General features: G+C 37.9%; 1 protein-coding gene and 1 long non-coding RNA gene across 2 annotated transcripts in view; both read left to right on the top strand.

Moving 5' to 3' along the window:
• The window catches only part of shisa9a (shisa family member 9a), a 61,877-nt gene that overhangs the window by 11,292 nt on the left and 35,296 nt on the right, over positions 1–15,289 (top strand). The gene's annotated exons all lie outside the window — the stretch shown is intronic.
• LOC137055525 (uncharacterized) lies at positions 6,225–9,026 on the top strand. The gene is made up of 5 exons (XR_010900021.1): positions 6,225–6,413; positions 6,924–6,964; positions 7,184–7,337; positions 7,588–7,673; positions 8,352–9,026. It is a non-coding gene; the product is annotated as an uncharacterized lncRNA (long non-coding RNA).

Here is a 15,289-nt window from a genome sequence, read left to right on the forward strand (position 1 = left end):
GTATGTACTGTATTTAGTGGATTGTCAACATTTGTGTGTGTTTACGCGCAGTTTATGAGGACACGATTTGGTTTATGGACTATTGTATGCGACTAAATCTTAGCAGTAGCAAGCAAAACGGTTTTGCACGTCAGGTAGTGTAACGTTATACATTTGAATGAAGAAGCACGTTTTGTGAGAACGCTTGGATTATGTTTGGGGTGGTTTTACAATAAACAAACTGACACCTAAAGTGGTCAGCTAAACAAATGTATTTAAACACACACCATAGATTGCATGCACCATCGATAAATTAATTAACGTTATACACGATCATGTTGTTAACTGATGTTTACTCACGCGACGATAGCCAACAGCATAGACATTTGAAGCAGTATTACTCACCGCCTGCTTCTAAAGCACAACCGCAAACCTTTATCGTCACCGCACCATCAAAAACACACTTCTTTGGTATGATTTCGTGAAGTCCTGTGACAGCAGTGACCGTGGAGATCCACTTTTGCGACACGACTGAAGCGATGTTGTGAAGCTTCCCGTCATTTCTGCGTTCAAATCGGTTCAAATGCAGCGCTGCCTTCCTGGAATGCTGTGCTGAAGCGTTGAAGTCGCTTGATGTCACCCATAGGAATAAAGTGAAGCGCGGTGCGACAGAAGTGTTCACGGACGACTGGATCTGCACCTGAGAGCAGTTTATGGGCGGCGTCTAGTCACGCGCGCGCACCCTTCCGGGAGAAGAGCCCGTACAGCCTATACAAGGACCTTCCGCTCTATCGACGTTAAGGCGACCCATACCTTTATTTCCTTTATTTTTAATTCTAGTTTTAGTTTGTATTTATTTCCAGTTAATAATTTTAGTGCGTCATCTTAAACATATTTCAGTTATTTGCCAAGGCAACATTTATAATTTAAGTTTTTCATCTATTATTTATATTTATATTATTTATAAAAACCACCAGGCCAGTGTTATATATTTTGTTTAATTGAGATATTACAATATCCCAAATGTTCACAACTATTTGTAAATTGTGAGAAAATTGCTATTTTAACCAAGGAGCCGCGACGTCTGAGGGAGTCGCCTGTCAATTGCGTCATATCTGCGTTACCCTCGGTTTCCGTTTTTTTATTTGGCAGAAACACTTTACTCTCAGCAGTGTGCAATAAGTGTCACAGCAGCCGTCATTTTAAACACACTTAAATGTATCTAATATAATCACCAGAGCTGTGTTACCTTAAAATCAAGACCAGAAAAGCGGAAATGGCGCCGGTAACTGTGTCCCGTCCCGTCATAATAAAATTCTCGAGTGAGCTGGGTTACGTAATAATCGCTCCAGCAGCCTTGCTCAGCTCCACAACACTCGGTCCTGCTCTGCTTCATACTACAGTAGCATTAATAATCACACCCATGAACTTGATTTCTACCTGATTCCTATCCTGATTTGTTTCCACCGGCTGTAAGGTGATGCACCAAAGATTCTGATCACAAACATGGCATCATCAAGCTACGCCTTTGTTTGAATAGGCGTCCTCTAGCGGACTGAAAAGTTACATAGTGTAGCTTTAACAAACATGTTTTGATAGTTTTAGTTAAAGTTAATAAACCTGCTCATAGACAATCTTTGATTTGAGTTATAAGAAAACAAAAACAGACAAGAAGATGAATTGTTCTATGCATGCAAAAATATCAGTCTTTATTCTGTAAACTAGTCCTGCTTTAATGGTCATAATGTGAGACAAATCACAAATAGACATTATTAATGTAGTAAAATCTTAATCTCTGGCATTTCTGTAGTGCTCTGCTCATGTAGTGCTTTCTGCAGTAATATGTCTTATTGTGCAGTGGAAATACAATAAATGTATTGGTAATATAAGTAAGCTTATAAGTAGTCTTCTTCCCACTCCCTTTCAGGCAGAATTCCATCATCATATTTGAATACTTTATATTCTGTTTTTGTTTTGTTTTTTGTTTTCCTTGCACTATATGACTTAAATTATAAGTTGTCTACCTTGTACTTTTTGTGCCGTTGCCTGGAATAAATGAAAAAATAAAATGAATGAAGCAATAAGGTACAATAAGGCTTTCTGTGTTATGAATAATTCATGGCTGAATGCTGTTGTATTATAAAACGGTTACAAGTATTATAAATATACAACTTTTATAAAGTAAAATTACAAAACACTTCCTTCCGCCTGAAAGTGAACAGCAACAGAAATTACATTGTTATGCCATTAGATGACGGCAAAGATTTGTATTGTGAGTAAGTCAGTAGTGAAGACTTTTATATTGAAAGGACTGAAACTTGTAGTGAACACCATAGACAGTAAAAGAAATGGACACAGCGACCCCATAGACTTCAACGGCGAAAAGTGAAGTCAATTAGAAGCACTCACTTCCTGATGGCTGAGCGAACTGCGCAGGCTCAGACTGAGCTTGACGACGTAGATGTGACGTGAGCCTCCTGTCTGACAGTTGTTAGTCTTCTAGTAGTTGTGGAAAGTGAAATCTGAATCACATTGTTTAAATGTTTTGTCCTGTTGCTTTTGGCTCACTATGGGCTTCTCCCCATTCTTCCCCCTTGACTTTATCAGACTTTGTTTCCACGTCCCCCCGACTGTCAGTAAAAGATTGCCTGCAAGCGTCTCCTCCTGTCTATACCGTAATTTCTCTACTGTGCGACAGACTCACGTTGGTTAGGACGCAATCATTAGCCTATTTTTACAAAAGCAGTTTCTACGGGGCGATAGTAATGGAGCCTTTTATACATTGTCGTGTTTCTTTAGAAATAAACAATGGACAAATGGAGTCTTTAAACGCCTCAGATATAAAGTTATTCAATGTCAAAGTGACGCAAAAATGAATGGGAGTCAGTGGGATGCTAACAGCAGGTGATGGCTTGGTTAGCAATGGCCGCCCCTATGGGTGGTACGCTTTCCGAGTGCTAGATTACCCCCTTGGTGAACAGAAAGCAAGACACAAACTGACACAACTGTCAGTGGGGAAAACCCCCTAACTGTTAAAAGACAAGATATTGCAGCGGACATTCAAACTGATTTTTTAATTATTATGAACACACAGCAGGACTGACTTGAAGGAAAATGCTGTATCTAAATGCAGTTAATACACTTGCACTCTCTCTCTCTCTCTCTCTCTCTCTCTCTCTCTCTCTCTCTCTCTCTCTCTCTCTCTCTCTCTCTCTCTCTCACTCACTCACTCACTCACTCACTCACTCACTCACTCTCTCACTCACTCTCTCATTCACTCACTCACTCACTCACTCACTCACTCACTCACTCACTCACTCACTCACTCACTCACTCACTCACTCACTCACTCACTCACTCACTCACTCACTCACTCACTCACTCTCTCACTCACTCACTCACTCACTCACTCACTCACTCACTCACTCACTCACTCACTCACTCACTCTCTCACTCACTCACTCACTCACTCACTCACTCTCTCACTCACTCACTCTCTCACTCACTCACTCACTCACTCACTCACTCACTCACTCACTCACTCACTCACTCACTCACTCACTCACTCACTCACTCACTCTCTCACTCACTAACTCACTCACTCTCACTCTCACACACACACACACACACACACACACACACACACACACACACACACACACACACACACACACACACACACACACACACACACACACACATAATACTCTAATCAACATAATACAGTAAGCGTCAATGAACAATATTAATGAGGACAAACATATGTTTACGTTGCTAAGATTGGTTGCTTAGGGTGTTGTGTAGTGATACATAGAACCGTCGGGTGAAGCGATCATAGCCGTGTTTTATCAGGAATTAAACAGCTATTGACCAATCAGAACTGGAACTAACTATTTTATAATTAATAATAAATAAATACAATTACAGTTAGCCATTTTCCTCCCTTTTCAGCAACTGTTTTCTACCTTTCTCTGGACTGATGCAAGCATCGGCTATGTGTAAGAGGAGAGGGTGTGTACTCATTGCAACATCCCCCCACCCCCCCTCACAGACACTCACTTACTCACACACACACTCACACACACACACAAGGAACCATCCCATCCCATTTACTGGGCCACGGTTCATGCTCCTTGAGGCAAGCAGCATATTTCTGTTGGCTCAGCGACCGTAACCACCATTGCTGCCATGCTACAATGGCAGAAGCCCCCCACCGGGATTGCATTCAGGTCAGCATGGTCTCCCCACGCTCAGAGCTCCACCAAGGAGAACTGGCTCTGATTTCACACCCAGAGGACAGGCTGGCAGGCTATTTCTTCCAGCACATTGGGGGAAGAGGGGCATGTGGCCATCTGATGTGCGTCACTGAAATGGGGCTCGTACAGGTCTGTTACTTGATGCCAATGCTAATTTTACTTCACATGCAGAACCCCGGTGCCCATTGTCACAAGGAAATACAGTTTTTAATTCTCCGATCTCAATAAAATAACAAAAAAACATAGTTGTTTCTTGTGCAAGGAAAATGCAAAAGGAAAATTAATTCTATTGAAATGGCAGAACTCCTACACTGTAAAAACAATATGTTCAATAAGTTATGACAACATATGTTTTTACATTGTTTTAACTCATCAAAACAAGTTAAGAAATGTTAAACTTGTTTTTATTAGTTATACAAGATGTAACTCATTTTTTAAAGTCAGTTAAACATAATCTAAGTTGAAATAACTTAAAAAATCAAGTCGATTGTACTACAAAAGTTCAAAATTTGCCTTTTTTTACAGTGTAAATGGCTTTCACTGCAGAAAAATGCTCTTCTTACTTGCTCGTATTTTTTTCTGGTTTCTAGTCTAAATATTCTTAAAGGTGCACTATGTAGTATTTTTGCATTAACTAGGCAGGTGTTATATATTTTGTTCAGTTGAGTTCCTACAATATCCCAAATGTTTCCAACTATTTGTAAATTGTGAGAAAATTGCTATTTTAACTAAGGACCGGGACGTTTCAGCATAGCGTCTGAGGAAGTCGCCTGTCAATTGCGTCATATCTGCGCTACCCTCGGCTTCAGATTTTATTTGCCAGGAGCACTTTATTCTTAGCAGTGTGAACAAGTGAATGCACGGAGTAACGTCATAACATCATTTTCAACAAACTTAAATGTATCTAATATGATAAACAGAGCTGCATTACCTCATAATCATAACCAGAAGAGCGGATCAGTGCAGGCGCCCAGTGAATGTGTCCCGTCCCGTCATAATAAAAGTCCCGGTGCTCGCGAGCCGTGTGCTTGTTTAACAATCGCTCCAGCGGCCATGCTCAGCTCCACAACACTCGGTCCTGCTCTGCTTTAGACTACAGTAACATTAATAACTGCATGTATGAACGTGATTTCTGCCCGAGTCCTATTTTCCACCGGCTGTGAGGTGAAGACCACACGTCCCAAGATGCTGCACTCAAACTTTGCGTCATCAAACTATGCATTTGTTTTGAATAGACGCCCTCCAGTGAACGGAAAGTTGCATAGTGCACCTTTAAATCAAGATGCATTTACTAGATAAGTAAAACTACATAAGATATTTTTCCTTGTTTTCTGTGAAAAAATATCAAAATGAAGTGCGTTTTTGCTTAAAATAGGCAAAATTATCTGCCTTTGGGATGAGAAAAATAATCTTATTTCAGATTGAAATCTTGTTTCTTGTTTCTGTCCCAAATCATTTTGCTTGTTTTAACCAAAATCTCAACTCATTTTGATATTTTCCCCCAGAAAACAAGGAAAAATATCTTACGTAATTTTACTTATCTAGTAAATGCATCTTGATTTAAGAATATTTAGATATTTAAAGTAAAAACAAGAAAAAAAAAGACTAAATAAGAAGAGCATTTTTTTGCAGTGTTATTATTAAATTGGAAGAAGTTAACTTAATCTTTGTCAGATTAACTCCTGCCAGTAAGGTCACATTAATTAAATTTTGTGGGCAAAAAAGCTCCATTGTCAATAGTGTACTGATGTATGAAGCACAGCTCACACACACGTCACTTTCAAATCAAACAGTTTTCTGTTGGTCAATACAGTGAATGCGTGCACTGTAAAAAGTAATTCAGGGTGTTGTCTGTAGGAATTTATTTTAAAAAGTATATTTATTCCAATAAATTGATTTTCTTTTCTTTTTGAATTAATTTAAGTTTTACATAAGTAAAAAGTGTGAATGTTTTTGCAACTTATTATTACCTATCAAAAAAATGATTTCCCTGACCTTCACAATAAATTGTTTCTACAAAACTCTATTTAAGTGTTTATATCTGAAGTAAAACGTCACGACACGCCCACATGCTGCAGCAGAACAACGAACGAGATCGTTGCGCGTTGTCACCTGGCTGTACCGGACCAGTTTCGGGTTTCTGTGGAGTTTTTGAGGATCTTACAACGTACAACCGATGTAAGTATAGCTATTTACATTGCAAGTTAGGTTTTAGCCGAATGAGCACGCATTTTTTAACTAAAATGTAAAAGCGTCGCCTGTTTCAGACAGCATTAAGTTTGTCAGTTTTGCTGGCGCCGCATGAGGCCTACCGAAGGTCATGAAATTAACAATAAAAGTTACGTTAACTGTTAGGTTTGTAGTTACTGTTATCCCCGCATGGCTGAAAAATATGAGGACATGACATAATATATTCCTGGTGTCTCTCTGCAACGTGGTATCATGAAAATTCGTAAATGTGTTGTTGTGTTGCAAAGCAGCTGTTTATGGACCTAACGTTAGTCCGCTTCAACATTGTTTAATCAGTTTTTAAATGCTTTAACTTAATCTGTTGATATATTTGTCTGAAATATTTTGAAACCATTTGATCTAGTAAAAAGATTATATATTTATTTTGCGTTGCATTAACATCAATGATCCTGATATTTTCCTAAATAAACTTTTGTTTCATCTGTGTTGCTTCTTTAGAAGACCATCAAATCTATTGGGAGGAAAAGTTCATGGAGTAGGTAAGCTTTTTAGTAGGTTGAATTGAGATAAATGTTTCAGAGGTTTATTGTTATCTGTCATTTAAAGGAATTAAGGTAACCAAAAGTCAGTTATTGAGTGTCAGGAAAAAAGGAACGGAAAAAAAAGTATCATCCCTTTCTGATTTTTGGATTGCATTAAAATGAAAGGTTGTCAATTCTTGTGTTCCAAATAACAGTTAAACAATTGATGTATTACAGGTAAATGAAGAATTCCGAAGGTGTGCTGCAGTTCCACTAGAATCAGTGTTTATGTCCCAGCTGGACAAGTACTCCAAAACTTCTCGACCTGTTTAGTGCGAAGGGTGGAGCGGTTGGTCAACGCATCAATAACTTGTTAATGGAACTGATACAGGTGAGGCGAAAGTGGTAACAATGTTGCAGGGGCATATTCATACAATAAGTACTTTATTCTCTTGTCTTGCCTATAGATGAATATTGCAAAAAACATTTTTGTTTACAGCTGCTAATTAATTTTAAATATAAAAGAAAGAAATATGCCGGTAAGCTCTGTTAAATAGGTAGTACAGACCCACACTGATAATTGCATTGTAGTTATATTGCCTGCAAGATTCAGTTTTTCATTATTCATTTGCCAACTATAGGATCCAAGTACCTCTGTGGTGAATGAGAGACTCTGAGATGTGAAAACATGGGAGAGAGTGGGCAAGAGCTCATCTCTGACTACTATGTAAGTATTGTTTAAAAAGCATAGTTTTAATTTTTTTTGGGGGGAAGCATTTATTCCTCAGATATCAATCTTATGTCTGTCTGAGTTTAATACGGAGCTGGAGTTGAGGATTGGTTAGCTTGTCTAAGAACAAATACTATAATTGGGTGGAAATGGCTTGTCTGATGGCTCAGTCAAAAGTTCAAAAACACACCTACAAACAACCAAATGTCTGCACAGGAACCAGTTATCAAAATCAATCTTTTGGTCTTCCAGTGGCTAGTAAACTTGATTTAAAATATAGTCATATTTTTCAACTGCAGCTTCACAGAAGTAAAATCCTTGTTTACATGAATGCAGGAGTCATTATTTATCTGCTGATATAACTGTAAGAGTGGCATTTTCAGATACTTTTACTTAACCACACCTATGTGTTACCAGCTGAACCCCTCTCCCCTTTAAGGATTTAGGCCTTGGAGGTGACTTGTGTATGTGATTTAGTCTCGCAGGTTTGTTGTGTCAAGTGAGACTGTACTGAAAGTTGTACTATGAAGCCAGTTCAACAGGCCAGGCTTACTGTGCAGGAGCTGGCTCGACCAAACTTAAAACCTTTTGTGAACTTTTAATGTGTGATTTTATTGAAGGCTTTTGAAGATTGTTCTCTGTTGCCATTTATTGTTCTGTTTATGTCTCATACAGGGAAAAACAGAGAGCAGTGTGCACAAGGACTTGCGCAATATGCAGATATATGTCTGTCGTGAACCAGATGCAGTGGGCATCATCGTTGAGGGAATCCTAGGGCATGTTGCCTGCTTCTGGGTATGACATATGCTCTGAACCTGCAGTATCCACCACAACTCTGCAAAACATCTGAGATGTTCCAAAGACTTTTTGTGGGACTTGACACACTGCGCCCAAAACCTTCCTCTTGATTCATGACATTAAAAAACAAACTTCTGATTTAGTTGGTCAAATGCCAGCCTCACACTCATAAATGGCAATCTTGTGTTTTTCAGAAGATTGTTCTGAATGTTTAATTGTTAATTGGCTAGTAGAATATGGCACAGATTGTACTTAAAATGTGTTCTTGTATTAATTTATTATGTTTTAATAAATATGAAAAGGTAATGTACTGTACATTTTATGTATCGCTCAGGTGAAGAGTCACTGTATTTTAATGTCAGTGTTAAGAGTACACAGATTGAACTTTGAAGGTGTTCAATGCTGCACTTAAAGATGAGGTCAGAAGTTTCTGTAATTTTTTATGTTACAAATGTTTACATTACCATTATTGTTACATTAAAATTGATTACAGAAAATGTACCCAATTGTTTATGACAGCTGTTATAGAGCAATAAACGTTGGAAACGAATACATCGCTTTCCTTATTTATTAAAGTTATGGCAATGGTAACTAATTATTTAAAGTGGATTAAGAAATAATTTGTCTAAATTAATAATAATAATAATAAATTAATTAATTTGAGTAAATTAATTAATTAAAATAAAAACAATTTTTATTTTAAATTTTACTTATTTTAACTAAGTATGATTTGGTAAATTAATTAATTAAAAAAAAAAAAAAATTATTTTAAATTTTACTTATTTTAACTAAGTATGATTTGGTCGATATGCTGCTCATTAACACAATGGTTAAACTCAAATGTTTTACTTTATCTTGTAGACTCTACTTAATTTTTTAGCATACAGTAAAATAGATAATACTGATTTTTACCAACTCAAAAAACCAAGAAGTTCACTAAACTTACAAAAAGTAGTTGGAAAATGTTGCCTTAATTTTTTTGAGTTTTATTTAAGTAACAGTTTTTACAGTGTGGCCAACTTAAATCCACTGCAAAATCTGTGCAGCAAAATTTCCAATCGCATGGATTTCTATTAAAATGACAGAGCGAAAATTCACTAAACAAAGTGTTTGATAATTCAATTCAAACATAGCATCCGGGCACTATTTTGCCTATGATTTGGGGGTTTTGTCAGTGATCTTCATTAAAAAACAGGTTGGGAAAGTGGAATAACAGGTTTAAAATTGTGTAGTATGTGGTTGGTGTAAATGAAAAGCATTGCTCACAATACTACATTTTGGAATGATTCTAATGTTACAGTAAATGTAGGTTGCTTCATTTTTTGAGCTTTATGTGTCATGCATAAATGGGTCAATGATGTGGTGTTCATCTTTTATCCTATTTATTCATTTTTAAAATTCACTAAAAAGAAATTCGCACACTCTTCTTTGATAAACATTTTTTCTTTTCTTTTTTTCTTTTTTCTTTTTTTCTTTTTTTGGTAGTGGGGGTGGTTTATGCTTATTACAATTTAAAAACAATTCTGCTAAATTAAAGTCATGTGGTGCTACCAACAGGCAGAAACAATGAAAGTTGTAATGGCATGTAGTTTTACTTCCCAAATATAAAATCTGAACACTAGACATAATTCACTTGCCAACTTAGTAAATTGTTACAGAGGAAACTGGGCATCATATACTAAACGACTATGGTCTTTTACACACTGCCAGACTTCATTCTGAAAACACAAACATGCATAAATAATGAAAAACATTTTTGACGCCTTACTGGATGGAATCAAAGTGTAAAGATAAAAGAAATTTGTCGTCTATGCCCAACAAATACTATGTGATTTTCTGTGATATCTGTCAACTCCAACTGCCCACTATTCACTATATTTCGTGAACGCATATATAGCTGTTGCCAAAAGCCATTGATTATGTAAATGTTTTAAATATGGATATTTTTTTAGAACAAAAACCCATCACTTCACTTCAGAAGGCATTATTTATTAATGCAGTAGCCTATGTAAGAATGAACCATCTAAAATGCTTTGAATAATCATATGTGCGTTGTGTTAAATATATTCATCATATAAAGCCATTATGTCTCTTCAGAAGACTTCTGAAGATGTAGACCACTTGATTAGTTATTTTTATGATGCCTTTTTTGCCATTGTTCCATCTTTTAAGTTATAGAGGACTGGACTTTAAAAATGGAGGAATAGAAATGCATGCTTAGTTTTAGTCTAGAACTACAATAACCATCATGTTTACACCTCTGAATTTACACTTTTTCCCAACATTGGGATAAGAGAGCTGTCAGTCAATACATGGGAAAACAAAGTAACTTGTGTTACTTTTTTGAAAAAGTAATTAAGATATTTTGTTGTAAAATGTAAAATTAATTCATTATTTTCTAGGTTTCTTGAAAAAGTAATCAGATTACGTAACTCAAGTTACTTGTAATGCACACTGGTTGGTGTCTGGTATTGTTTGTCAAATGCTGTTGCGCTGCCTTCATGCTACTGGATTACCTAGGTGTGACTCACTTAACTGTTTGAACTTTTTCATCATCTTCATCTGAATGAGATTGTGACAGTTGTAAAGCTTGGAAGAACCAGAATATTTTTTAAAAATATAACTCCAATTGTGTGTGGCTGAAAGAAGAAAGTCATATACACCTTGGCTTGAGGTTGAGATGATGGGATATTTACATTTTTGGGAGAGCTATTATTTAAAAAAAACACGATTTCTTAAAAAATGGCATAACAGTTTTTCAAAACCATATAAAAACATCCACACACGTAGTACATTTGTACTTGGCATGTGTGTTTAACACTAAGTTGTTCCTTCTTTTTTCAAAGATTTTTCCTTTTCTTAACCTGGCATGGGCATTCTTATTTGTTATCAACTTAAGTGTCCAGTATTACAGTAGATCTAAAACTCAATAAACATGCAGTGTGCATCACACCAAGAGCCTAACAGTTACTTATCAGTTACTAAGTGTCTTATGAGCACCTCAAGAATTTGATTTGCTGATCCTGAAAGCTTCTTTCCAGGGCAGATTTACAGAATCAAAGACGGAAAGACAGGAAGGAAAGCTGTCCCAATGCTATTGATCTACTCGCTGGTCAAGCAAAGCAGAGAAACTGGAGAAAACCTTTTTTTCTTTTTCACTTTACTGCACCATACCCATTGTTGAGATGTCCATCTGCTTAGAAAAAAATGCAGTCCTGTTTCAAACTGATAGCTGCCACCATCTAAGTCAGATAACACACACGGAAGAATTTAAAATGACACCAAAGAGAATTGAATTCCGCTGTTACGGGACATTTTTAATCAAAAAACAACATTGGCTGACAGCACAATGAGAGCAAGCTCTATTGGAAGGGGTTTTCCCCTTTTAGCACCTATTGAATTACATCAATCCCAGACTGCATTTCTCACCTATAGATGTCATTCATGTATGCATTGATTTGAATCATTCCTTGTGGCTCTCCTCTCCCTCATTGACTGATCGTGTCTGTTGTCATGGTGGACACGCTTATGCTTGCACAAAACCACACAGCTCCCAATCATTAGATCAACACACCACAGCCCAAAACGATGCATAATTCATTTCATGTAGCACGCAGCAGTGAGGGAAAAATGACAGATTAATGTATTTGCTGCAGAACACTTAGCACCTTCAGACTGTTTATCATTTGACATGACAGAAACAGGAATCATTTCCGTCCTCTGTCTGTTCAACTTCAACTTTAAGTGGACAGCTAGATTTCTTTATCACAGTTGAGGCCCTGATGAATAATAAGCTCCCCAAAAGGGCAAAAGGAGATCCAAATGCAGCAAGATTAAGTTAGATTCAATTGAATGTGCTGTTTAATGCAGTGAACATGGATGAGTGCCACTCCATCAAGCACCACAGTGAAAATGAGAATGTGTTTATGATTGAATTATCCTTCATTAAATGCAATTCCAGACAGCAGGGGCAGGACCCAGGTTGAAATTTATAATGAGCAACAGAGACAGATTTGCAATGTTATTCTGATTTTATAGTGATGGCAAAATTCCCCCAAAGGAAATGACTGGCATTAATTGTAAAACAGGTGTTACGGTGGATGGTTCTGACGATTGGCAGTTTGAATCAGTGCTGAGAGAGAGAGAGAGAGAGAGAGAGAGAGAGAGAGAGAGAGAGAGAGAGAGAGAGAGAGAGAGAGAGAGAGAGAGAGAGAGAGAGAGAGAGAGAGAGATCGGAGGCTCACAGCCATCTCAGGAGCATAATAAGTTAAACAAAGATCATTATAGCTGCATTATTATGCATTCAATCAGTATAACTCAGCGGCTCTCAACTGGTTTCGCTTCAGGACCCAGATTTTAAATTGGGCAGAGTGGCCACCCAGCACCAAAGTAATAAAACTGTGCATAAGTAAATACAAAAATTCCCTTCAAATCAATTATAGTGTGGTTCCAATGGATCATGTGACACTGAAGACTGGAGTAATGTCAGCTATCAAAAAAAATCAGCTTTGCCATCACGGGAATAAATTGCACTTTAAAATAGAAATTAGTTATTTAATTTTTCATTATTATTATTAACAATACAGAGCTGCTTATACAAAGTCAGTGACCAATGACATACACTATATTGTCAAAAGTTTTGGGAAACCTGCCTTTACATGCACAAGAATTTTCATAACATCCCATTCTTAATCTGTAGGGTTTAATATGGAGTTGGCCCACCCATTGCAGCTATCAACAGCTTCAACTCTTATAGTTTGGAACAGGAAGGGGTTTGGAACATCCCTAAACTGTTCCCACAAATTTAGGAGTATGATATTGTCCAAAATGTCTTGGTATGCTGAAGCATTAAGAGTTCAGGGGAACTAAGGGGAACCCCCTCCAAACCACCACACACCATGATCCCCCTCCAAACTTTACACTTTTTTGCTTTGTATTTTTACATTTACATATATTCATTTAGCAGACGCTTTTATCCAAAGCGACTTACAAAAGAGGAGAGCAATAGAAGCAGCTAAACAAACAACGGCAACAGCTTGCAAGTGCTGTAAGACATCTCAGTTAATCGAGCACAGTACACAAACATTTTTTTATTATTATTAAACAAACAAACAGAAAATTTAATTGGATAGATAAGTGGTAGTCTTTATTGGTCAGGTGCATCTGGAAAAGATGTGTCTTAAGATGTTTTTTTAAAAATGGCTACAGACTCGGCTGCACGAATTGAAATAGGCAGGTTTTTCCACCAGGTAGGAATGGTTCAGGAAAAGGTCCGTGAGAGAGATTTTATGCCTCTTTGCGATGGCACCACGAGGTGTTGTTCACTTGCAGAACACAAGCTTCTGGAGGGTGTGTAAGTCTGAACAAATGAGTTTTTGCACAATGCAGTCAGGCAAGTACCGTTCTCCTGACAACCGCCAAACCTAGACTCGTCAATCAGATTGCAAGACAGAGAAGAAAGATTGGTCACTCCAGAGAACACGTCTCCACTGCTCTAGACTCCAGTGGCAGTGTGCTTTACTCCACTGCATCCGACTCTTTGCATTGCACTTGGTGATGTAAGGCTTGGATGCAGCTGTTCAGCCATGGAAACCAATTCCATGAAGCTCTCTACACACTGTTCTTGAGCTAATCTGAAGGCCACAAGAAGTTTGGAGGTCTGTAGCTATTGACTCTGCAGAAAGTTGGCGACTTCTGCGCACTGTGCACCTCAGCATGCACTGACCCCGTTCTGTGATTTTACGTGTCCTACCACTTCGTGGCTGAGTTGCTGTTGTTCCCAGTTGCTTCCACTTTGTTATAATACCACTAACAGTTGACTATGTAATATTTAGTAGTGAGGAAATTTCATGAATGGAATTATTGCACAGGTGGAAACCTATCACGGTACCACGCTTGAATTCACTGAGCTCCTGAGAGCCGACCATTCTTTCACAGATGTTTGTAGAAGCAGTCTGCATGCCTGAATTGAATGATTTGGAGGAGTGTCCCAATACTTTTGGCAATATAGTGTATATACAAACAAATATAAAATAAAGGAGAGAGAAGGAAAAATGGAAAAATAAACAATAACAAATAGGGAGAAAAAAACGGCAAAATATAAGATGTTTAGACATAGTAGTGTATAGTCTCTCTCCTCTTCTCCATTTACATTACATCATTGGGACCCATCATTCAGGCACATGGCCTCTCATATCATTGCTATGCTGATGACACACAGCTTTACCTCTCCTTTCAACCTGATGATCCCACAGTAGCTCCACGAATCTCAAGCTGTCTGGCGGACATCTCGGCATGGATGAAAAAACATCACCTGCAGCTCAATCTAGCAAAGACTGAGCTGCTTGTTTTCCCTGCTAATCCGACCATACAACACGATTTTACCATCCAGCTAGGTTCATCTTTGATTACTCCTTCACGATCGGTCAGAAATCTTGGAGTAATCTTTGATGACCAGCTGTCCTTCAAAGACCACATCTCAAAGACATGCAGGTATGCATTGCACAACATCAGGAAAATCAGACCGTTCCTTACGGAGCATGCAACACCTTGTCCAAGCCCTGGTCATTTCTAGACTTGACTATTGCAATGCGCTTCTGGCTGGACTTCCATCTTGTGCAATCAAACCACTGCAAATGATCCAGAACGCTGCGGCACGTCTTGTATTCAATGAGCCCAAAATGGCTCATGTCACACCTCTATTCATCTCTCTGCATTGGCTACCACTCGCTGCCCGGATCAAATTCAGAGCTCTGATTCTTGCTTATGGATCTTCCACAAACTCAGCACCCGCATACTTCGACTCACTCCTATGA

This window comes from Pseudorasbora parva, chromosome 21, assembly GCF_024679245.1.
Source record: "Pseudorasbora parva isolate DD20220531a chromosome 21, ASM2467924v1, whole genome shotgun sequence".
NCBI lineage: Eukaryota > Metazoa > Chordata > Actinopteri > Cypriniformes > Gobionidae > Pseudorasbora > Pseudorasbora parva.